This window comes from Nicotiana tabacum, chromosome 6, assembly GCF_000715075.1.
Source record: "Nicotiana tabacum cultivar K326 chromosome 6, ASM71507v2, whole genome shotgun sequence".
NCBI lineage: Eukaryota > Viridiplantae > Streptophyta > Magnoliopsida > Solanales > Solanaceae > Nicotiana > Nicotiana tabacum.
In genome coordinates this window covers 79,895,956-79,920,386 of record NC_134085.1, presented here as the reverse complement: position 1 = coordinate 79,920,386, position 24,431 = coordinate 79,895,956, and the positions used below count along the sequence as shown (strand labels likewise).

General features: G+C 41.5%; 1 long non-coding RNA gene across 2 annotated transcripts; it reads right to left on the bottom strand.

The window, feature by feature from the left end:
• Positions 1-1,010: 1,010 nt before the first annotated feature.
• LOC142181634 (uncharacterized) lies at positions 1,011-21,708 on the bottom strand. 2 transcript variants are annotated; one of them, XR_012710439.1, is made up of 2 exons: positions 21,119-21,708; positions 1,011-1,371 (listed from the first exon to the last, which is right to left on the bottom strand). It is a non-coding gene; the product is annotated as an uncharacterized LOC142181634 (long non-coding RNA). The 2 variants fall into 2 exon arrangements; XR_012710438.1 differs by lacking the exon at positions 1,011-1,371 and adding an exon at positions 7,611-7,960.
• Between the last annotated feature and the right edge of the window lie 2,723 nt (positions 21,709-24,431).

Sequence of the window (24,431 nt, the reverse complement as noted above, 5' to 3'; positions counted from 1 at the left end):
TTCTTACTTTTTCTTGTCCAAGATCTCTTGATTTCAGGTCAAAATGTCTGGCTCAATAAATAGAGTCAAGAACGACAACCTCAAAACCATGGGGAAAACGTCATGGCTGTCCCGGCCGCTGGAGCGCCACCACTGAATCCCAATAATGTGCCCGAACCGATTCTAGCAGATGTGGATTCGCAGGACGCATAACAGGTTGACGAAATTTCTCATACCGACAAGAGCATACGGCATAGCGACCGATAGGAAGCGCAAAAAGCCCCAGCCCGGGAAGAACAGGAAGTTAGTCTTCATGTTATTTTTGAAATGTTGCAAATACAGCAGTTGGCTATCACTCAACTGCAAACCCATCCGGAGACTCTTAGCATAGTAGCGCCAGAAACATCCCCCACCCCAAATGAGTGCCTGAGAGATAAAGCAACAACGGATCGAGTAACTGACCCTGCCGTAGCAAAAAAGCTTGGGGATCTCTCCAAAAGGATCGAGTCAGGTTCGTGGAAGTCCATGTAATGGCCGTCCCCGGAGGAAGTGGTCCCAGAACCCATTTCAAAGAAGTCTGGAATGCCAAAACTCCCTAAGTACAACAGGACCTCAGATCCCGACAATCACATCACCGCTTGTACATGTGCGGGAAGAGGCAACGACCCACGAGATGATGAGTTCGAGCTTGTCTTATTAGAGAGGTTGGAGAAAACACTCTCAAAGGGAACCATGATGTGGCATCATGACTTAGCACCCGACTTCGTAAACTCGCTTACCACACCGGCAGATTCCTCCATAGAAACATGCGCCAATGTCATCGAAGCAGCAACGAGAGAGCCCAACACATCCAGGGCCTAACAAAGGGGGAGTGAAATGCCACGGGAATTTGCACCTCATTATGTCACTCCCCAAAATCCGAGGAGTGCGACCAGCGCTCAACCGAGTAAACCCGACCGAGCAAGCCTATTAGACCTCATTCTAACCAAACTAACTCATGAATAAATTGGAGATGGACTCCATTAATCAAATTCTATAAACATATCAGTAACGATTTCCATTTCATTTTCCTTAGAAACTTCATTCGCCATATTAAAAGTATTACAAGTTTTATACATCATTGCCAAACATCAATATTTCTATTTTAAATTCCCATGCCCGACACTACCCACAACCTGTCTACGGAGCCTCTAACTACAACTAAAGAATAATATGGAAATGCTAGCAACAAGGCTCCGGCTATACCTTACACAAATACCAAAATAAGACTCCGGGAAGAAAAGCGGCATGAGCCACGCAGGGCCCCGAGAGGAAAGGGGCTCACCAATACAGCTTACGGAAAGTGGATAAGGTGCTACTATCGGTGGACTGGAGTACCTGCTGTAGAACCACCTACAATCATAAGACGAATGTAGCGCCCCCGGCAAAAGGGACGTCAGTACATTTGAATTGTACTGGTATGTATAAACAAACTTCACCCCAAGTAAAATCAAATAACACACAAGTAACAGACATCAATAGAATCAACGATCAAAAGCACGTCAAAGAAACAATCAAAGCCAAACAAGTTTCACAATCTCTCTTTTTCCCCTTCAACATTATCACATCAATGATTTCACAATTTTCTCATATTTTCATTTCAATAGTGATTTCGATCACTTTCCACCCTTATTACCTCGGCCACCCTTATCACCACAACCCACACCTTACAACTTCGTGTTGCGGTGCACAACCCGATCCCACCGGACAATTACATTTCACACAACAATAGTAGTTCACAGTTCAATCACATGGCTTCGGGCCATCCAGAATATCATTTCGCAACAACAACAATTCACAAGAATTTTCATAAACATCAATACCAATTCCATCATATACAATAACCCGTATACAATTCAAGTCACAACGATAATTGCCCACAATAAGTCACTGATGATATTACCACCGTTGTTTTAATTGCATCAATTACGATTTATTTTCTATCATTTATTACACAGCTCTTACTACATAACCATATTCACACACACACACTTGGTTTGTTGCCATTTATTTACGCCACTATACACATTCCCACGTTTGGACACATTAAGATTCTTTCATCCGTTAACACATACTTCCATGTCGACATCCTCAACCATTTACAAACTTTGCACATAATAAGATAGGCACATCAAATCACTTCTCACAATCACATATAACTTGGTGATATGGAAATCAACTAAGTCAATCAATTCACATATTTTCATAAAAGGTACACATACCGTATGCTCGTCATAACAAGGGGATTCTACAAGAGTTAAAGTTAGTCATACATACCTCAAAGAGCTTTTCCTTAAGTTACTACAACGTTCCGGAAATTCTAGCCATGCCCATCTACTTCGAGACATTACAAAATTGAACACAAATTAGGAAGATATTCATAATTCTAGCTCATTTGAGCATTTTATCAAATTCTAGTTGAGCATCTTGATTTCAAATCTCTTTTTCAAGGTTTTCCTTCATTCCCCAACCAAATCTTTACTTATTTATGTTAAACAATCTTCCAATAAACCTAAGTTGTACATGCATATATACACAATACTAATACACCCAAGAATCATACCTCAATAACCTATCTTATACTCCAAACTCGAAATTAAAACCTAGGGTATAGAACCTTACCTCTTAGATGAAGAACTTATGATTGGGTCCTTTGATTGTTGAGGATTGATGCAAGATTTGGATGATTTAAATGTTGGGTTCCTCCTTATCTCTCTAAAATGCTCTCACCTCTCTCTAAAATCAGTAGAGAATGACCCCAAATGAATCCCCAAAGACTATAAATTAAAATGGGGTCGGGTTATAAAAATAGGGAAATTAACCCTCCGATGTCGGGTCTGCTATAGCAAAATGGACCGCAAAACGAGAATGCTGGCCGCATAATGCATCGCAAAATCGGCACCCAAACCTGGGCTACACTGTCCCAGTTTGCGACAGAATTGCGACCGCAAAGTCATAAATGTGATAGGATTTGCGGTCGCAGATTTAACATTGGATCGCATTTTTCCAGCCTTTGGTAATTTTATCATAGCTTTGTGTAGGAATATCCAAATGACTAACGGTTTGAAGCGTTGGAAACTAGACTCAAAGAGCTTTCATATGATAGGTTGTTCATAACATTAAACTTTATATATACTTAGATAGGCTCGTTCAAAGTGGGGGCTTGTGCGAACTCATTTGAAATCTTAGCCTATTATGAACTTTTCCAATTTTCCTTAGACTTAGGCCTTTCCTTGGACCCAAAAATTACTTACAATAAGACTTGTCCACATATTTTCCAAATATTATTGATGCCCACCATGTTAATAACATATAAAATAGTTTAATAAGCCTACATGGCACCACGAAATCCTAGGTTGCTTAGCGAAATTTTCCGGGGCCTTACATTCTCCCCCCCTTAGGATCATTCGTCCTCGAATGATAATTGGAGTCAATCCACAATTACTTAGTAACTTATCTCCTTTCTCACACATCTTTAACTCCCAAAACTTGACTAACTCCCAAATGTTTTAGAAATTTCGGCAGAGTTTCCCTTGTAACTAGGACTATCCACCTGTCAGAGGGCCCCAGAAACACACCTCAACAACATATACGTGATCAAATGACGCAACAAAACATAAAACAACACCAACCGTAGTCCCATAATGAACATATAATTGGAAATGAATGCTCTTACATTTGCTGAACAAGCGATAAAAAATTTATGTGAAACAACTTCATAGAACTATTTCATTGCTATTCAAACAAACGAGGGGTACTTCTTTTTCATTTCTTACTTAGCTTCCCAAGTGGTTTCCTCAACCTGTTGGTTTCTCCATAACACTTTCACGGAGGCAATTTATTCATTTCTCAACTTTCAGACTTGCCTATCAAGAACGACAATTGAGAATTCTTCATATAACATCTCTTCGACGAACATTCAAATAGGACTTTTGACGGTTCTGAGAAGTTTTCAACCGCTCCTTAATAATCTTAACCTTCTCCCTAGCCCAATGCACAAGATTTAGCCCTATCAATTCAGCTTCTCCAACCTCGAACCACCTAATAGGAGATCTATATCTCCTACCATATAATGCTCAAAATAGTGCCATCTGAGTACTAGCATGAAAGTTGTTGCTATAAGCAAACTCTATGAGGGGTAAATATTCATCCCAGCTACCTTTGAATTCAAGAACACAAGCACACAACATATCCTCAAGCGTCTGAATGGTCCGCTCTGCCTGCCCATCAGTTTGTAGATAAAAGGCTATACTAAGATTTACTTGAGTACCCAAACATTGCTGAAATTTCTTCTTAAAGTTTGTCGTGAATTAAGCCCCTCGATCTGAAATGATTGAGACTGGAGTGCCATGCAACTTGACTATTTCTTTGATATACAGTTGAGCATACTGCTCCGCCGCAAGCGACGACTCAACCCTATTTTTGCACAATTTCCCTACCTTCACCAGACATGCCAAGACAAACTTTCAAACTAGCCACTGGTGAACCTCCATGGCCAATTACCTTTGACATATCTCCAAGTGAGCTAAACTATCTATATATTTCTGGCTAAGAGCATCCGCCACAACACTGGCCTTTTCCGGGTGATAGACAATCTCAACATCATAGTCCTTAAGTAACCCGAGCCATCCTTTCTGTCTTAGATTCAACTCCTTTTGTTTAAAAAATATATTGAAGGCTCTTGTGGTTCATAAATACATCAACATGGACCCCATACACATAGTGTCGCCAAATCTTTATACAAAAACCAGTTCTAATTCATGTGTCGAATAGTTCTTTTCATGATTCTTGGGTTGCCTTGAAGCATAAGCGATCACCTGGTCATGTTGCATCAATAGTGGACCATCTATGTCCCATTTCTCTGACATTTGACCTCCTAGGATTTGAGTTCTTCAATAATTTCCTTGATATGGTTACAATCTTTTTTGAATATATGCAACTTGCTCTTCCAAATTCTCAACAAAAGACATTATTGGATGAGTTTTCTTATAGGACCTTTTATTTCAAAGAAATCATATCTTCTAGACTTCGGACACACTTTCACATCATCAACATGCACGACATTGCATCAAATGTAATGTAACATTGTGCTCAGACCTTTCCTGATCAACCTTTTTCCCCCTTACGTGACTTATAGAATTTAAGAAACCACTCTACTTCCCTTGTGAATATTCTCACGATCTCTCTTTATTGTTCAACACTTCCCAAAACACATATCATCACCCTTTATATGTATACAATTTCGGAAGAGTCACTGGCCCGAGAAGGGCATTCTCTGAAACTTGAGATCCTCCTCAATTCTTCAACAACAACTTTTTATTTTACTCTTAAGTGTAAGACTTAGTCTACCTGATTCTATCCTCGATGAGTAACTCACCTCATTCCCCGTATTGTAGCAACCAATAGAGTTTCCTGATATTGCGGTTTAAGAGTTACCATGTTAAACATGTCTGGTCTGTAACAAGTGTTCATCCTCTTTCAATCTATTTTGAACCTTTCATTTGCCCTTTGATAGATTGTGTTGTCTTTCCTTTTTGATCGCCCTTTGGCCGGGACAATATGCTGGTACCATCTTTTCTTTCTAATTAGAACATTCATCCCCATTCTATTTTGCTCATAGTGCATAATTGATAGCCTTATTATGACCCGCACTTGTCTGCCTCCCGTGAACTTATAATATCATTGTGGCTGGTTTAGTGAGTTTATCATACCACAATTTCACCTCCAGTAGCCTTACTTTCAATTGTATGTAGACACGAACTGTCTCTAGCTTCTTTAGTTACCATTCAGTGTCACCCAAGTCGGTAGCATTACGGTTAGTCCTTTATACCTTCTATTAACACTTGTGCTCCAGGCGAGTCCACCACTCTGATATGAACTATTTTGCGATAACCATGGACATCTCAATTTATAGATTTTCTTCACATTTCTTCTCGCCTCATAATTCCTAGCCAGTGAATAGCCATGCACCCTTCCACATGTTACGTGGTCTTTTCCCTTAGTTATTTCATCCCTGCTCACCTCTTAACTCTTGTTAGGATATCCATGGGAAAGTGTGCTCATCCGCATATCATTTAACACTTCTTTGCTTGTAAGATTCTTTAGAGGCTCTCCATCAAGCCCAAATACCCTCTTGGGTTATTATAGCATCATATTTATTTCTCCCACTAGTTCCACCTTTCTTAACGCCTTGGTACTTTGATTAAATCACAAATCTATGATTAACCCATTCTTAAATCCCACAACCTTCCACATTTTACCTATAGTACTTCGTTAGGTTCCATTGTTCCTGACCCTCTAACAAGTATAAGATCCCATTACAAACGTACTCTTAGTTTCTAGGATCGTTGACCTTATCATTCACATTGCCCTGTATGAAGAATTTACCTTCCTTAACCTTCAACCTTCTTGGGGGTACTAGCGGTCTAGCATTAGCATATCCTTTCAGATAATCACGTCATCCATTATCACTTTTCTAGACTATGCATGTCTTCAACAAAATATTCAAACATCATATCTACATGATCTTACTCTTGTTTCATTGTATTTAAGTGGCCTTACTATGGCCTTTCCTCCCCCACTTAGGGAGAATGTCCCGGATTTTGACACAAGTCTTGAATTTAGCAACTTTAGGGACATATGTCTCATATCTCTATCCCTCATATATATGTTCGACTATTAGGGAAATTTAAGTCATCATGGTATTAACCTCATAAGTTTTCTACTCTTATTCGGCCACACGGGCTTGGGATTCCAATTCCAAATATCAATATCCTTTAGGAGTGTAACATCACTTTGTACACTTCTGGAGTTTTATGAAGTTCGTAGTATAGGGGTCTTCTCATCGTGGGTTTAATTGACTCTCATTTCATAACTTTTTGTCTCCTAGGAGAGACTTGCACTCTCATCATTAATCTCCTGGTCATGTCTCCCATATATCACGTGCTTATATTACCAATTTTCCTTCACACCTTAGGATCATTTACATACTTCTCACACTACCCATATGTGTTATTCAAGCTTACATATCACTTATCAATTCAATGTTTCTTTGGAGGTCACAATCATTTTTAACACTTTCTCGAATAAAGTATGCTTCTGGTACTATGTACGTACCACATATATTCGTACAATTTGTTCAACATGATACATGTGCCATCTCCTTAATATTCAGGCCTTTGCCCATTGGTCATTCCATATGACAACGTTACTTGAAATAGACGAAAGAGCATTTAAACTTACCTTGAACCTCAACGCACGAGTTAGAAGACAATCTCATAGTCAAGCTTTATTGCATGATCTGGAGTGTTGAAGAAGGGTAACATTCCTAAATGCCCATGTAGCCTCCAACTTATAGATGTGGTCGACAACACACCGATAAGAGGGACTCTACAAGACACGGCTCCGAGACATCCTAGGACACTTTAAAACCTTAGGCTCTGATACAAAGTTTGTCACGCCCCAAAATCCGAGGAGCGCGACCGGCGCTCCACCAAGTAAACCCGACCGAGCAAGCCTGTTAGACCTCATTCTACCCAAACTAACTCATGAATAAATTGGAGATGGACTCCATTAATCAAATTCTATAAACATATCAGTAACGATTTCCATTTCATTTTCATTATCAACTTCATTCGCCATATTAAAAGTATTACAAGTTTTATACATCATTGCCAAACATCAATATTTCTATTTTAAATTCCCATGCCCGACACTACCCACAACCTGTCTACGGAGCCTCTAACTACAACTAAAGAATAATATGGAAATGCCGACAACAAGGCTCCGGCTATACCTTACACAAATACCAAAATAAGACTCCGAGAAGAAAAACGGCATGAGCCACGCAGGGCCCCGAGAGGAAAGGGGCTCACCAATACAGCTGACGGGAAGTGGATAAGGTGGTACTATCGGTGGACTGGAGTACCTGCTATAGAACCACCTACAATCATAACACGAATGTAGCGCCCCCGGCAAAAGGGACGTCAGTACATTTGAATTGTACTGGTATGTATAAACAAACTTCACCCCAAGTAAAATCAAATAACACACAAGTAACAGACATCAATAGAATCAACGATCAAATGCACGTGAAAGAAACAATCAAATACAAACAAGTTTCACAATCTCTCTTCTTCCCCTTCAACATTATCACATCAATGATTTCATAATTTTCTCATATTTTCATTTCAATAGTGATTTCGATCACTTTCCACCCTTATTACCTCGGCCACCCTTATTACCTCGGCCACCCTTATCACCACAACCCACACCTTATAACTTCGTGTTGCGGTGCACAACCCGATCCCACCGGACAATTACATTTCACACAACAACAGTAGTTCACAGTTCAATCACATGGCTTCGGGCCATCCAGAATATTATTTCTCAACAACAACAATTAACAAGAATTTTCATAAACATCAATACCAATTCCATCATATACAATAACCCGTATACAATTCAAGTCACAACGATAATTGCCCACAACAAGTCACCGATGATTTTACCACCGTTGTTTCAATTGCATCAATTACGATTTCTTTTCTATCATTTGTTACACAGCTCTTACCACATAACCATATTCACACACACACACTTGGTTTGTTGCCATTTATTTATGCCACTATACACATTCCCACGTTAGGACACATTAAGATTCTTTCATCCGTTAACACATACTTCCATGTCAACATGCTCAACCATTTACAAACTTTGCACATAATAAGATAGGCACATCAAATAACTTCTCACAATCACATATAACTTGGTGGTACGGAAATCAACTAAGTCAATCAATTCACATATTTTCATAAAAGGTACGCATACCGTATGCTCGTCATAACAAGGGGATTCTACAAGAGTTAAAGTTAGCCATACATACCTCAAAGAGTTTTTCCTTAAGTTACTACAACGTTCCGGAAATTCTAGCCATACCAATCTACTTCGAGACATAACAAAATTGAACACAAATTAGAAAGATATTCATTATTCTAGCTTATTTGAGCATTTTATCAAATTCTAGTTGAGCATCTTGATTTCAAATCTCTTTTTCAAGGTTTTCCTTCATTCCCCAACCAAATCTTTACTTATTTATGTTAAAAAATCTTCCAATAAACCTAAGTTGTACATGCATGTATACACAATACTAAAACACCCAGGAATCATACCTCAATAATCCATCTTATACTCCAAACTCGAAATTAAAACCTAGGGTATTGAACCTTACCTCTTAGATGAAGAAATTATGATTGGGTTCTTTGATTCTTGAGGATTGATGCAAGATTTGGATGATTTAAATGTTGGGTTCCTCCTTCTCTCTCTAAAATGCTCTCACCTCTCTCTAAAATCAATAGAGAATGACTCCAAATGAATCCCCAAAGACTATAAATTAAAATGGGGTCGGGTTATAAAAATAGGAAAATTAACCCTCTGATGTCTAGTCTGCTATAGCAAAATGGACCGCAAAACGAGAAGGCTGGCCGCATAATGCACCGCAAAATCGACGCCCAAAACTGGGCTACACTGTCCTAGTTTGCGACAGAAATGCTACCACAAAGTCAGAAATGCGATAGGATTTGCGGTTGCAGATTTGACATAGGATCGCATTTTTTCCAGCCATTGGTAATTTGATCATAACTTTGTGTAGGAATGTCCAAATGACTAACGGTTTGAAGCGTTAGAAACTAGACTCAAAGAGCTTCATATGATAGGTTGTTCATAACATAAAACCTTATATATACTTAGATACGCTCGTTTAAAGTGGGGGCTTGTGTGAACTCATTTGAAATCTTAGCCTATTATGAACTTTTCCAATTTTCCTTAGACTTAGGACTTTCCTTGGACCCCAAATTACTTACAATAAGACTTGAACACATATTTACCTAATCCAATTGATGCCCACCATGTTAATAACACATAAAATAGTTTTATAAGCCTACATGGCACCACGAAATCCTAGGTTGCTTAGCGAAATATTCCGGGGCCTTACACATTCCCTGATAGAACGAATGAGATTTCCCCCGGTCTTGGATGATTTGACAGCATAGGCCTTCGCCCAAAGCCTAAACAAACCAAGCCCAACGATTTCGGGGTAGTTCAAACAAAACTTGGTCGAGTACCCAGCCAAGATCTGGTCGAATGCCCGTACCCGGCACCTGTCACGAATCAGGATCGTGGACGACCATCTGGGAGCCTCCTCGGGCTCAATGTACCCAAGCAGGTTCCCAGCAAAGAGACTAATGCCAAACAGAGGGAGGTACCACTCGTACAACGCGGATAGGAGGAACATCCTGAGACATAATCTACCTCTCAACGATCGAGAAATGGTCCGAGGGCATCATCCTCAAGGAATCTTCAACAAAGCCAGATTCCACGAGGCATGGCCGGTAGGGTCACCTCGTCCATCACAGTACAATTTCATCATCACTATACAAACATCATGTTCACCAAAAGCGGAACCAGGGACACCAAACGGCTCAGCCTTATACGACCGAATCCCCCTCAAAGAAACCACAAACTAGCGCGGGAACTGCATGACATGCACGACCACGGGGTCGAAAATGGCTGCCAACTCAGGTGGAAAACAGTCATGCAACCCAATAAAAATTGCCGTCAAGTACCGTCGAGCGATCAGGCTCGAATTCAGCCCCGAGGGAGGAAGCCAACCAGGAAGAATGAAGTAAATGAGCCGCGACGTATTGCCATGATGGTGGAGGAGCGGCGACACCTTCCAAGGACTCATACAATGGAAAGTAAAAACGCTCTTTACCAAGAAAAGGCGGCTACGGGGATACGTTCCGTAAGACGTCCTTAAATCTAGCAAAAAAGACATTGATACTTTGCCTCAGCCACACACTGAAGCATTGGTAACATTTTCTCTCATTTGATCTATTTCAAATAAAATATGTGTTCATGAATTCAGGTGGTTCGATCAACACATTGACGTTGTCGGGCTGAGGTTAATAGGGCGTCTCGGACCGCCGAGTCAAAACACAACCACCTCTTGAACCTTTAACAGATTCCAGACGGTGATCCCTACAGCAAGAAGAAAGACTATTCTCTCGATACAGCACGACTGGATCGGACGGGAATACCGAATCCCATACCGATAAAGGAGATGCAAGGCACGGACGTCGTACTTAGATGGCCACGAGCACACCGCACGAAGACAGCGCCGCCCCCACTTCCCTCGAAGAATGAAATTCTATGCAAGGGATGGAATTAAAATCGTGAGCAGGAAGCAATACGTAGCAAAAGGAAATTCCGCATTACCTGACACACCGCCAGCACCAACATCTGCACTCTTGAAAGAATCAATGGGTAAGCGAACCACATCTTCGGCAATGTCTGATGAAACGCGGCAGAGGGCTGAACTAGAACCCACACTCCGAAGAAGCAGGAACATATCAGACCTCGAAGCATCCCCTACACACCCCACGGTAAAGAAAAACTACCTCTCTCCTTCATTATTTTCCACTAATCTATGTACAGGCATCCGTCCAGGGCATTTGGAAGTGCTAACTCTACCCGGGGACCCCAAAGCCTTAACAGGACCCGTCGCACTCTTCTCCCTCGACTGTACTTCCGCCCTAAAGAGGGTCTCGCTAGCGAGGTTCTTAGCGGAGCTGCGTACCCCTTGAGGAGGATCCGACAAGATCGCAATCCTTCCTTATGCAATCAAACGATGAAGGGTACCCCCCTCACTCTCTGAAAAGCGCCGACTGCTCAAAAGGGCCGGGGAACGACCGAATCGATTTCAATAAGGAATCATGTACTGGACCAGATGGTCCGACGAGCCGTGCCTGCGCGGGCCGAGCTCACAACAATGAAACGATATGTGTTTATGCCAAGCAATAAAAGAATATCTTTTCAGCATCTTATATGCCAAACAAGGAAATCTCAGTATACTCTCGGAAGGGACCCCTCCACCGAATCCATCCCGAAATACTTGGAGACTTAGCGTCAGAAAGTTGTCACCCGCACGACCCCAGGGTTGGAACTCCAGGCTCATAAAGCCCCAGCAAGGCAACTCCGAGGTCACGAATACCGGCCTTCGAGCCCAACCAAACTCGATGACTCGGAGACTATCATCAATCGCCATGCACTAGAAAACCCAAAACGGTAAGTCCCCGAGCGGGCAGACTCGATATAACCAAATCTATTCTACATAGCAACAAAAACTGTAATACCTCAACAGGCATGACAAACTATAAGACCTCAGCAAGCATGACAAACTGTAAGACCTCAACATGCATGACAAATTGTAAGACCTCAACAGGCATGACAAACTTTAAGACCTCAAAAGGAATGACAAATTGTAAGACCTTACTACATGCATAAAACTCAAAATCCCGAAGATTAAGCTATACGCCGCATTTGTAAGAATCCTGAAAGGGCATACCCTCAGTGTAGATACCTAAACTATCACTTGGGATAAAAAAATTGGCTCCAGCCAAACATATGTGAATACGGTCAAAACGGCTGATCCAGCCAAAATAATGCGACTTGGGGACACCCGACCATCGCTAACAAAATCGTAGGCCACTACTTCGAATATTCTTTGAAAAGAACCGGTTAAAACAGGCTTCCCTCAACAGGCAAACGAGCTTCGACCACGTCAACTCCAAATCACAAGGTTTCGACCTACTCAGCCTATGAGCTATGAACCTTACAAGGTGCTCAAATATCGCCGCTAACGACTTGAAATCGAGGTTCTTCCCGAACCGACGATGGGTCAAGCAAACCTATTTCAAAAAGACCTTAACAAGGGGAATATAATGCCTACGGGCAAAAGCGTAAGAGCCATTACCGCCAGCCAAAAAAGCCTCCGGGCCTCACACTAAAAGGTCTTAACAACCAAACAGTGTAAGTGCCATTGTCGCCAGCTTGAAAATTGACAACTTGAGGATTAAAATGAGCTTGAGTCGCAACCCGATTCGAAGACCGGATCCAAAATAGTTAACTACAATATTCCTAAGGGCATGACATAAAAGATATTATTGCCAGCCAAATGAGCCTCCGGGCCACGCACCTGTAAGGTCACTTCGACCCGAAGCACAAAAGGTCATTGTCGTCCACCCATGCAGGCAGGAAAGGATATAATGGTCAATTAAAGCTCAAATTGCAATGCGACTCGAAGACTGGACCCAAAATAGATGAAACAACAAATGTCCAAGGGCAAGAAATAAGAACGATTACTATCCGCCCACATGGGCACAGAAGATTGAAGGTCAGGCAAGCTCGAGTCAAGGCTTGACTCGGAGAATAAGCCTAAACAGCTGGGCAAAGCACGGAGGCCCCAACGCCTGCTCACGTCAAAGATCACACTCAAAAGCCTCCAAGCCTACCTAATTAGCTCTGGACCCACGAGGTTCCCGCCAAACACCGAAACCAGCCCACCTGGTCAAAAGCCATATGGAAAGAGATACAAAAGAGGTAAAGCTTCAAGTTTTCTCTTATTTCATATATGCATGAAAGGCGTGCTCTCCATCTACAAACATGTTGTGCAAACAACAAATAAATTATGGGAAAATCTACACTCCACTCCAAAAGTCTAAGGCTAACCGGCCACACATTCTCTCTCCATAACGTTATCAAGAAGTGACCGAGCGTCACACTCGTCCACCCTTGCTCGAGCCAATTAATCCGAGAGAACGAAACCCCTTGCGCCGATCTCCTCGAGCACCTCTATTCAGGATCTATAATGAACTTATTCCTCGATCCTTTTCTCCTTGTCGAGGGCCCACTTCAATCGGCTTGGGCATCAGCAGCGTCCTTCACATGAATCGACATCTCCTGATCAGCCTTGGTTCCGCTTAATGCCGCTTCAGCTCGGGCACCGATAATCTCAGCTCTGATCTTCGAGAGATTAGATTCGAGTTTCCCGATCATATCCGCTTGAACTATAGCATTTTCACGAGCCAAGCGAAGTTAGGCCTCGATGGAAGGAACCTTGGCCAAAACACCACTCTCCTCAAAAGCTTGAGCTTGCACCTAAGCCCTTATCCTACCACAAGCATTCCTGGCGCGGTCGGTGTCGCCCTTGAATTACTCCAAGGCCTCCGTCTTTTTCTGCAGCTAATGTTGAAAAAAGGGGTTAACCTTAAGGGCCAAAAAAAAGCGAAGAACGTGCTACAAAAGGTTACATGCTCCATCAAATAGCTCTCGTAGTTCGAGCTCCAGTACACCTCATATTGCCAATGCAGCGACTCAACCTCCTTCTCCTCGCTAAGGAGCCTAAGGGACTCACCGTCGTCTAAAACTTTCCAAAGCTTGGCCCCTTGACGGAGCAGCTCAAACCTAAGCCGATCATAGGCTTGCAAAAGGAAAACTCGATGAAGAAAGGACGACACAAAATACAGAAGAACTACGCCTAAACTCACCATGAGGACTTCCTTGAGGTCGGAGCACACTCCTATTTATCTTTCCCTTTCGGCCCCACGGGCAGAGCATATTCACTAAGAGAATCCACCGTCCGAGAATAAAACACTCCAGGAATGGCAGGCTCAGGTGATGCCCTCTCCTCGAAGACACGTGCCCATTCAACCCCACTAAAAGCTGTCATATTGTGGGTACGGATCCCGTTTGTCGCCATCGTCCCTTAGCTCGGAGGCCGACAATTCCTTTCCCTCTCCGGAAGAGCACATCCTCCCCCTAAGGAGCCGCTCGATGCCTACAATAGCAATACTAGTGCAAAAGAAAAAGGAAAGTGTAATCTCAAATGTATGAACACCAGGGTCAGGCATCGTACACGTATACCTTGGTATTTCTCTTCCCATCTATTACGGGACACAACTTGCCACCTATGCTCGTCAAAGGTCGAATGGGTCACCAACCTCCGGACCCAGCCGGGCAGATTGAGAACTCCACCCGGTGCCCATGAAGTTGCTGCAAAAAGGGAGAAACACAATTACTCAACTGATTTTTTGCTATAAGCAAAATCTGAGAATGTGCTACGCACTCCACTCACGTGCATAATTCCATCCCTCGATAAATGGCATATGTTCCACAGTGATAATGTCGACCATCCAGACCCGAACAAACAACCTGGCCCAATCTCGATCCCCATCTTCTTTGTCATCAACAACAAAGGGCATGGACGAACGGCACCACAGGGTTAGCAGGCCTCGGTGATGGAAGGGCCGGTACAACCTGACGAGGTGACTGAGCGTGAATTCAAGCCTAGCCATCTCCGTAAAGAGCCTTATCATCAGCACCACTCGCCAAAATGATGGATAGATTTCCCGAGGGCTGATTCTATTGGTATTGTGCCCGAGGGGCGGTTCTTTATGTGTTATGTTTTCTTAATTGCCTGTCAATTACCATGCTTAATTATTGAAAAAGGCTTTTCATGAAGTTAAATTTGAGTTAAAGGATTTTTACCTATCTTTCACTGGTTTACTATTTTAATGGTTTTATTACTTCATTATAGCATGCTTTTGTGCCTTACGTGATTTCTTGCTTTCAATCTTCATTTATGATTATTACTCACTGAGTTGGAGTACTCACTTTACTCCCTGCATCCTGTGTGCAGATTCAGGCGTATCTAATCCCGCTCCCGAGTGCTGATCATTTCTGGCTCAGGCAGATCCGAGGAGTCTCTAGGTAGCTGTTGGCGTTCGCAGCCCGGAGCTCTTCCCTATCTTACTTCTTCATGTTCTTAGTTTCTGTATTAAACTCTGTAGTTTGATTTGGAGTATTCCGGATTGTTTAGATGCTCATGACTAGTGACACCCCGGTATCGGGCTGTGTTGGGTTATTTTCCGTGAATTATGCTATTATCTGTTAACTTAGGATTATCTTATCATGCTTTAGATTTATTTCTTATGATTTAACTGTTAATAATTGGATATGGGAAGTGTCGGCTAGCCTTGTCTTCACGAGAGGCGCCATCACGATCGGGTCCGGGTTTAGGGTCGTGACAAGTTGGTATCAGAGCCTAGGTCACATAGGTCTCACGAGTCATGAGCAGGTTTAGTAGAGTCTTGTGGATTGGTACGGAGACGTTTGTATTTATCCTCGAGAGGCTGCAGAACATTTAGGAAAAATTTCACATTCTTGAATTCTTATCGTGTGTCCTTGATTTAGCTTGAAAAGTAACTCTTTGAATTCCTTCCACGCGTTCGTATGCACGCATGAGCGCTCGGTATCGGATATGCTTCGATGGCTTATGATTCCTTGATCGAGGGGCGTAATGTGATTTTCTGAGCTGTTTATTTCGTGAGCGCGTGTTTATGGATCCATATGTTTTGTTGTGTCCCTATTAAGGGAGGTGATGACTGGATAGTTACTTGATGAGTGTGATGTGACTGTGATCTGTATTCATGTGATTTGGAAGTGACGAGAAGGGTCTTTTGGAGGATAGAAGGACTATTAGGTGCTCAATTTTTATCTTGATTTGAGGTATAGCTCCAAGTTATGGTTGTGTGAAGAATCTTTCCATGTTTCCTAGTTGGGAGTAGAGTAAATTTCATGTTTCGGTTCGAGTTCAGACTCAGGAAGTTTAAGTGACTAAGTAATGTTTATGACGGTGGAAGGTATACAGAAATGTTAGTTTGAGGCAAAGCAGGTGGGGTTATCTCCTGCGGATTGTTCTGAAGTTTGCGTAATCCCTTGTGTTATTTATTGGAAGATCTCTGTTACAAGGGAAATATATGTTTTACAATTTGAATTTGGGTTGCTCAAGAGAGTAGGCTTGACTACTACGAGAGTGAATGTGAGATTTGCAGAAGATATAAAGTACCAGATGGTTTGTGTTCCATAAACTTATGAAGGATTGAGTTTAATCTCACTATGGTATTATGGAAGCAATAAAGTATATGCGTTATGAGTTATTATGTATGTTTTGGTCTATGGCTTCGAGCCAAGTGGGGGAGTCTACTATTAATTAGTCGATTGCACGGTTATGTGCTATGTTGGTTCCAGTTTGAGGCGTGCGGGTGAATCAGTCATTGTCTTCAGCGCCAGTTACTTCACCACCACCCGCCCAGTCAGCTAGGGGTCGCCCCAGAGGGGGAGGTCGATCAGGTGGTGGTCAGGCCTATTTCTATGCACTTCCGAGCAGACCCGATACTATTGCTTCAGATGCTATTATTACAGGTATTGTTTCAGTCTACCACGGAGATGCCTCTGTATTATTTGATCCTGATTCCACATTTTCATATGTGTCATAATACTTTGCTCATTATTTGGGTATGCCCCGTGAGTTTCTTGCTTCACCTGTTCGTGTATTTACCCCGGTGGGCGATACTATTGTTGTAGACTGTGTATACCAGTCGTATGTGGTGACTATTGGGGGTCTGGAGACCCGTGTGGATCTTTTATTATGTTGTTTGGTGGATTTCGATGTCATTTTGGGCATGGATTGGATATCTCCGTGTCGTGCTATTCTGGACTGTCATGCTAAGACAATCACATTTGCTATACCGGGTGTGCCACGGATCGAGTAGCGAGGAGTGACTGATTATGTTCCCAGTAGAGTGATCTCATTCTTGAAAGCCCAGCGTATTGTTGGGAAGGGTTGTCTTTCATATCTAGCCTTTGTGAGGGATGTCGGTGCTGAGACTCCCAATATTGATCTTATTCCTGTTGTGAGGGATTTTCCCCTGCAGACCTGTCGGGCATGCCACCGGACAAGGATATTGATTTTGGTATTGACTTGGTGCCGGGAACTCAGCCCATTTCTATTCCATTGTATTGTATGGCACCAGCGGAGTTGAAGGAATTAAAGGAGCAGCTTCAGGAACTCCTTGATAAAGGGTTCATTCGACCAAGTGTGTCACCTTGGGGTGCGCATGTTCTATTTGTGAAGAAAAAGGATGGCACTATGAGGATATGCATTGATTATAGGCAATTGAACAAGGTAACAATTAAGAACAAGTATCCTTTGCCTCGCATTGATGATTTATTCGACCAGCTTCAGGGAGCGAGGGTGTTCTCCAAGATTGATCTCCGTTCAGGTTATCACCAGTTGAAGATCAAGGACTTGGATATTCTTAAGACAGCTTTTAGGACCCAATATGGTCATTATAAGTTCTTGGTGATGTCTTTTGGGCTGACCAATGCCCCAGTAGCGTTCATGCATTTGATAAATAGTGTGTTTCGGCCTTATCTTGACTCGTTTGTCATAGTCTTTATTGATGATATTCTGGTATATTCCCATAATCAGAAGGAGCACGCGGAGCATTTGAGAGTTGTGTTGCAAAGACTGAGGGTGGAGAAGCTTTATGCAAAATTCTCCAAGTGTGAGTTTTGGCTCGGTTCAGTAGCTTTCTTAGGGCATGTGGTGTCCAGCGAGGGTATTCAGGTTGATTCGAAGAAGATAGAGGTGGGTCATAGTTGGCCCAGATCGTCCTCAGCCACCGAGATTCGCAACTTTCTTGGTTTGGTGGGTTATTATCGCTGGTTTGTTCAGGGACTCTCATCTATCGCATCTCCCTTGACCAAGTTGACTCGGAAGGGTGCTTCATTTGTATGGTCGGATGAGTGTGAGGAGAGCCTTTTGAAGCTCAAGACAACTTTGACCACAGCTCCAGTGTTAGTTTTGCCATCAACTTTAGGTTCATATACTGGGTATTGTGATGCTTCAAGAGTTGGTATTGGTTGTGTATTGATGCAGGAGGGTAGAGTTATTGCTTATGCTTCTCGTCAGTTGAAGCCCCGTGAGAAGAACTACCCCGTTCATGATTTACACTTGGCTGCCATAGTTCACACGTTGAAGATTTGGAGGCATTACTTGTATGGTGTGTCTTGTGAGGTGTTTACTAATCATTGTAGCCTCCAGCACTTGTTCAAATAGAAGGATCTCAATTTGAGGCAGCAGAGATGGTTGGAGTTGCTAAAGGATTATGATATTACTATATTGTACCATCCGGGAAAGGCCAATGTGGTGGCTGATGCTTTGAGCCGAAAGGCGGTGAGTATGGGGAGTTTGGCATATATTCCAGTTGGGGAGAGACCTCTTGCAGTGGATGTTCAGGGCTTGGCCAATCGGTTCGTGAGGTTGGATATTTCGAAGCCCAGTCGGGTATTGGCTTGTGTGGTTTCTCGGTCTTCCTTATATGATTGCATCAGAGAGTGCCAGTATGATGATCCGCATTTGCTTGTCCTTAAGGACAGAGTTCAGCACGATGATGCCAAAGATGTGACCATTTGTGATGATGGGGTGTTGAGAATGCAGGGCCGGATTGTGTGCCCAATGTGGATGGGCTTCGGGAGTTGATTCTGGAGGAGGCCCATAGCTCGCGGTATTCCATTCATCCGAGTTCCGCAAAGATGTATCAGGATTTGAGGCAGCACTATTGGTGGAGGAGAATGAAGAAAGACATTATGGGATTTGTAACTCGGTGTCTCAATTGTCAGCAGGTGAAATATGAGCATCAGAGACCGGGTGGCTTGCTTCAGCGGATGGATATTCCAGAGTGGAAGTGGGAGAGGATCACTATAGACTTTGTTGTTGGACTTCCACGGACCTTGAGGAAGTTCGATGCTATTTGGGTGATTGTGGATCGGCTGACCAAGTCTGCGTACTTCGTTCCTGTGTGTACTACCTATTCTTCAGAGCGGTTGGTAGAGATCTATATCCGAGAGATTGTTCGTTTGCATGGTGTCCCAGTTTCCATCATTTCAGATAGGGGCACTCAGTTTACATCGCAGTTTTGGTGGTCTATGCAGCGAGAGTTGGGTACTCAGGTAGGGTTGAGCACAGCTTTTCACCCTCAGACGGACGGGTGTCACACCTCTTTTTTTACTACACCCCGAGAAGGGGTATGAGGGAGTTTTTCCAATTTAAGTGACAATCAAAACGGGATTTATTTACTTAAAGTTCAGAGTCGCCATTTGGGATAATTTATGGTGTCCCAAGTCACCAGTTTAAATCCCAAATCGAGGAAAATATTGACTCTGTTTACAGTCTGCGTACACAGAAATCCGGGTAAGGAATTATATTAACTTGGGAGAAGGTGTTAGGCATTCCCGGGTTCCTTGGTTCTAGCACGGTCGCTCAACTATTATAATTGGCCTATTGTCTGATTTTAATACATGTTTTAACCTATGGTACAATTTTAACTTTATAACCGCTTTAATTAATTATTTTTTAGAAGAAACATTGAACTTCATCTAAAACACGTCTTGAACCACGTCACATAAATGCACCCGCGGTCCACGACACATTTTATCTAACGTTATTGAGATTTGGATTTTGGGTCACATAAATGCACACCCGAATTTTAGCAATTACAAATCACAACTACGTCACGGGAACCGTACCCGTAGCCATGATAATTTATTTAATTAACGCGCTTAAAGTAACTAGCGCATTTGAGTTATCTAAATATTATTTATGGAAGGAATATGGGAAGGCTTGCAACAACATTAGTTCTGATGGCATATTAATTCTTATCTAACAACCCAAATTATGTAAACTTTTTACAGAGAAGACACACTATTTAATATCTATGTACTTATTGTTACCACTCGAGGGTTTATCTTGAATTAGACTCAATCTTTCAAATAGCAACCATATAACGAGAGATACTAAAACATTTCATGGCAAGAAATGGCAAAGAACATCCATACCGATCCACATAATAGATCCAATTATTCCTGGAATCCAAAATGGTAACCAGAGGCTACTTCAAGCATCCGAATATCATATAAATTTATCACCAACAAGATCAAACCATATATAATTTGTTCATTAAACACAAATGAAGAGTGACAAGTTATTATTGTAGAAGGCAGCTTGCTGAAAAGCAGACTAGACCAAGTTAATTGCAAATCCCGTGGCCCAAGTTAACAGTTTCAGATTCTTGCCACAATAAGGAAAATATTATTTTTTTTACTTCAAGAAGTTAAGACTCAAAACCAAGAAAAAACTTTGTATACTACATGAATTTTAAAATCGACAGAAAGTATTCATATAAGACAAAAAAGTTCATCTATATAACTAAAAATTCACAAATAAATGACTCATCAATCAAAGACGGTACAAATACAAATCGAAATAAACACTCAAAGTAAGAGTTTCATCTGTTCAAGGTCAAAAGTAGAACAACTTAAAGGAACTCGTAACAAAGGGATAAATATGGAGAAATCGGACCTTTATTGATGGATGTGTAATACAACGAAAATAAAGGCCATGGATCTTTCTTCAACACTTGACCGGACAGCCTCGTCGACAAACTCAAACGAAGCTCTCGAAAATCAAAAACTGGGCTTAACAGAAAGCTTCACTCGATCTATTCCGTTTTGGTTAGAATAGGTTAGATTTCGTGGAGGAAAAGTAGTTGGTTTCAAGGTTGTTTCATGGCTGATTTTGCAGCAGCTATGGGGCTTTGTTGAGGTCACTTTTGAGCTGGAATTTGGGGTGTTTTGGGGGGATTTCGGGCTGAAATTTTGGTGATGGATCTGCTACATTTTTATGGTGAGAATGAGTAGGGAAGAAGATAAATTTTATCTATTTTTGGTGTTGTGAAGATGATGGTGACTTGATGAGGAAGAAGAGGAGTACAACTAATTTTCTTAGGAGTTTCTACTCCCCTCTTCGTTTCTGATTCCTCTCCCTTTCAACTCTTAGGCATTACTCTATATGTAGAGTCTAGATTTAGGTTAATTATTTGTGTATTTTGCCAATTAGTCCCTAGTTCTTTTGTGTATTAGGTCCCTAGGTTTTTTTATTTATCTTTTGTTCACAAGAAGAGTCTAGAAGGGTCCCTAGGATTAGCTTAATAGGTATTGGGTATTGGGCTTAAGGAATGGGCTAGAAACTTGGGCCTTTATGACTAGCTATGCTTCAAATTAGCTTACTTAACAAAAAATACTATCAAAAATATTAATTAGCCTTACTTAAGTAAAAAAAAATTATTAAAGAAAAAAGACTGACCGTTAAAGCAAAAACTATTTTCAAGATTAAAAATGACTACAAAAAATATTAATGAAACTATTTTTTTGTAATTTTTATTTTCTTGTAATAAAATAAAGTAAAAGAGTCAAATTAATTAAAATAGCTATATTAGGCCTAAATTAAATATTTACATGCTAAAATATAAAAAATCTTGGGGACGATCAAAAATCACATGCCTACAGCTGTCCCCTCTTTGACTGGAAACATGAAGAGTTTTCAGACAAAGAACGATTAGACAGGTTTTTTGACCCGACTTTTATTTAAGGAGACCAAAAACTAAGAGAAAGGAGAATGTGACCGAGCCCTGGTATCTGAGCTGCTTACATATCTTTGGCTATAAAGGAATCAGGTTACATGTAGTTCAGAAGTGAATGAGGTGATGGAGTACCGAGGTGGAGAGTCGGTCGAGGTGCCGTTCCGCTGAGGTTTCGGTCCACGGTCCCGTTATTGCATCAAAATCAAAAATGAAAAAGACAAATTAAGCCTATCAGCTACGAGTTACAAGATACCTATCTATGAGTCTTCTGAAGCTTGATCTTGAGTCTTGGTTGGTTCTTCATGCGGACCCTGATCTGAATCTTGATGATTATTAGTCGCAGGTATTGGTTCAATCTTCTTCAGCTTTTCAAACCAAGACGGGACATGCAGAGCTTGTGACCTCAGCCCTATCTTGAGCAGCTCACATCTTTCATTAACTTCTGTATTTGGATTCACTTCTTGTCTTTCTTTTTGTTTTTTTTTTCTTGTTATTCTGGATTGTGACTAACTTCTGTTGATCATCTAGGACTTCTGACTCGCATTCTTGATGCGAGCTTCTTTTGTTGCTGACCTGAATTACATTCTGAATTGAATTCCCTTTTTTTTCCAGGTGGGAGCCTGATTGCTGAACTTGAACCATCTTCTCTTGTTACTTGACACTATTTTCCCTTGCACCTTGAACCATTTTCCCTTGAAACTTGAATTGTCTTCCTTCGAAACTGCTTTCCCGTGAAACTTGAGTTGTCTTCCTTCGACACTGCTTTCCCTAGAAACTTGAGTTGTCTTCCCTTGTTCTCCAGGTGGGCGCCTGATTACAACAAAACAGACAAAACAAAGAAATTTTCCTGCCCCAGTTTGATATTGGGAACATCTATGAGTGTTAACAAAACTATAAATCACCTGCGATGCTAATGAAGGATGCAATGATGAGAGTAAAATTAATGACTCGCTGACTAAAGGAAAAGTTCAGTTTAGGGTTTAAAACCCTAATACTGACTGGCTGGAAAGAGTTCAGTTTAGGGTTTAAAACCCTAATGTTGACTGAATGGAAAAAGTTCAGTTTAGGGTTTAAAACCCTAATACTGACTGAAGGAAAGAGTTCAGTTTAGAGTTAAAAACCCTAATGCTGACTAAAGGGAAAGTTCAGTTTAGGGTTTAAAACCCTAATACTGACTGGCTGGAAAGAGTTTAGTTTAGGGTTTAAAACCCTAATGCTGACTAAAGGGAAAGTTCAGTTTAGGGTTTAAAACCCTAATACTGACTGGCTGGAAAAAGTTCAGTTTAGGGTTTAAAACCCTAATGCTGATTGAATGGAAAAAAGTTCAGTTTAGGGTTTAAAACCCTAATGCTGACTGAATGGAAAAAGTTTAGTTTAGGGTTTAAAACCCTAATGCTGACTAAAGGAAAGAGTTCAGTTTAGGGTTTAAAACCCTAATGCTGACTAAAGGGAAAAAGTTCAGTTTAGGGTTTTAAATCCCTAATGCCACTCAGGCAATAGTGAAACATGATTCTCAGCCCAAAAATATCATTTAAAAGATCATGTAAATGTTAAAACAGAGTAAACATGGCTGAGTATGAAAAATAGTGAAATATAACATGACTGAGTTCAAGTATAAAGTCAAAACATTGAGGAAATACCAGTAAAAATCCCCGAAGGGTTCAAATAGTTGGCACCAGGCCCAAATATGGCATTCAGCCCAATTCATGATGATAGCAAATAGATTTCAGTCGAATACGCGGTAAAATAGTCATTCAGGACGTATTAAGTTACAATCCCCAATAGTGCGTGACCCCACACTCGCCATCAAGCGTGTGCGTCACCAAAATATAGCACAACGATGTGCAAGTCCAGGGTTTCATACCCTCAGAACATCATTTACAATCATTACTCACCTCAAACCGGTCAAATCTCTAGCTCGCGACGCCTTTGCCCTCGAATCGGCCTCTACTCGCGTCAAATCTATCCAAAATCAGAACGAGGACGTCAAAATATGCTAAGGGAACAAAGCCCAAGCAACAATAATCAATTTACAACATAAATCTCGAAATTACCAAAACCTGACCCCCGGGCCCACGTCTCGGAATTCAATAATTTTTACATCAATAGATTCCTTATCTCCCCACGAGTTCACACATATCAAAAGTTCTAAAATCCGACCTCAAATGGTCCTTCAAATCCTCAATCAAAGGTCTAAATTTCCAAGCCCTAGTTCTTAAATTTTTGGCTTAATTTCCATGATTATTTAGGTGG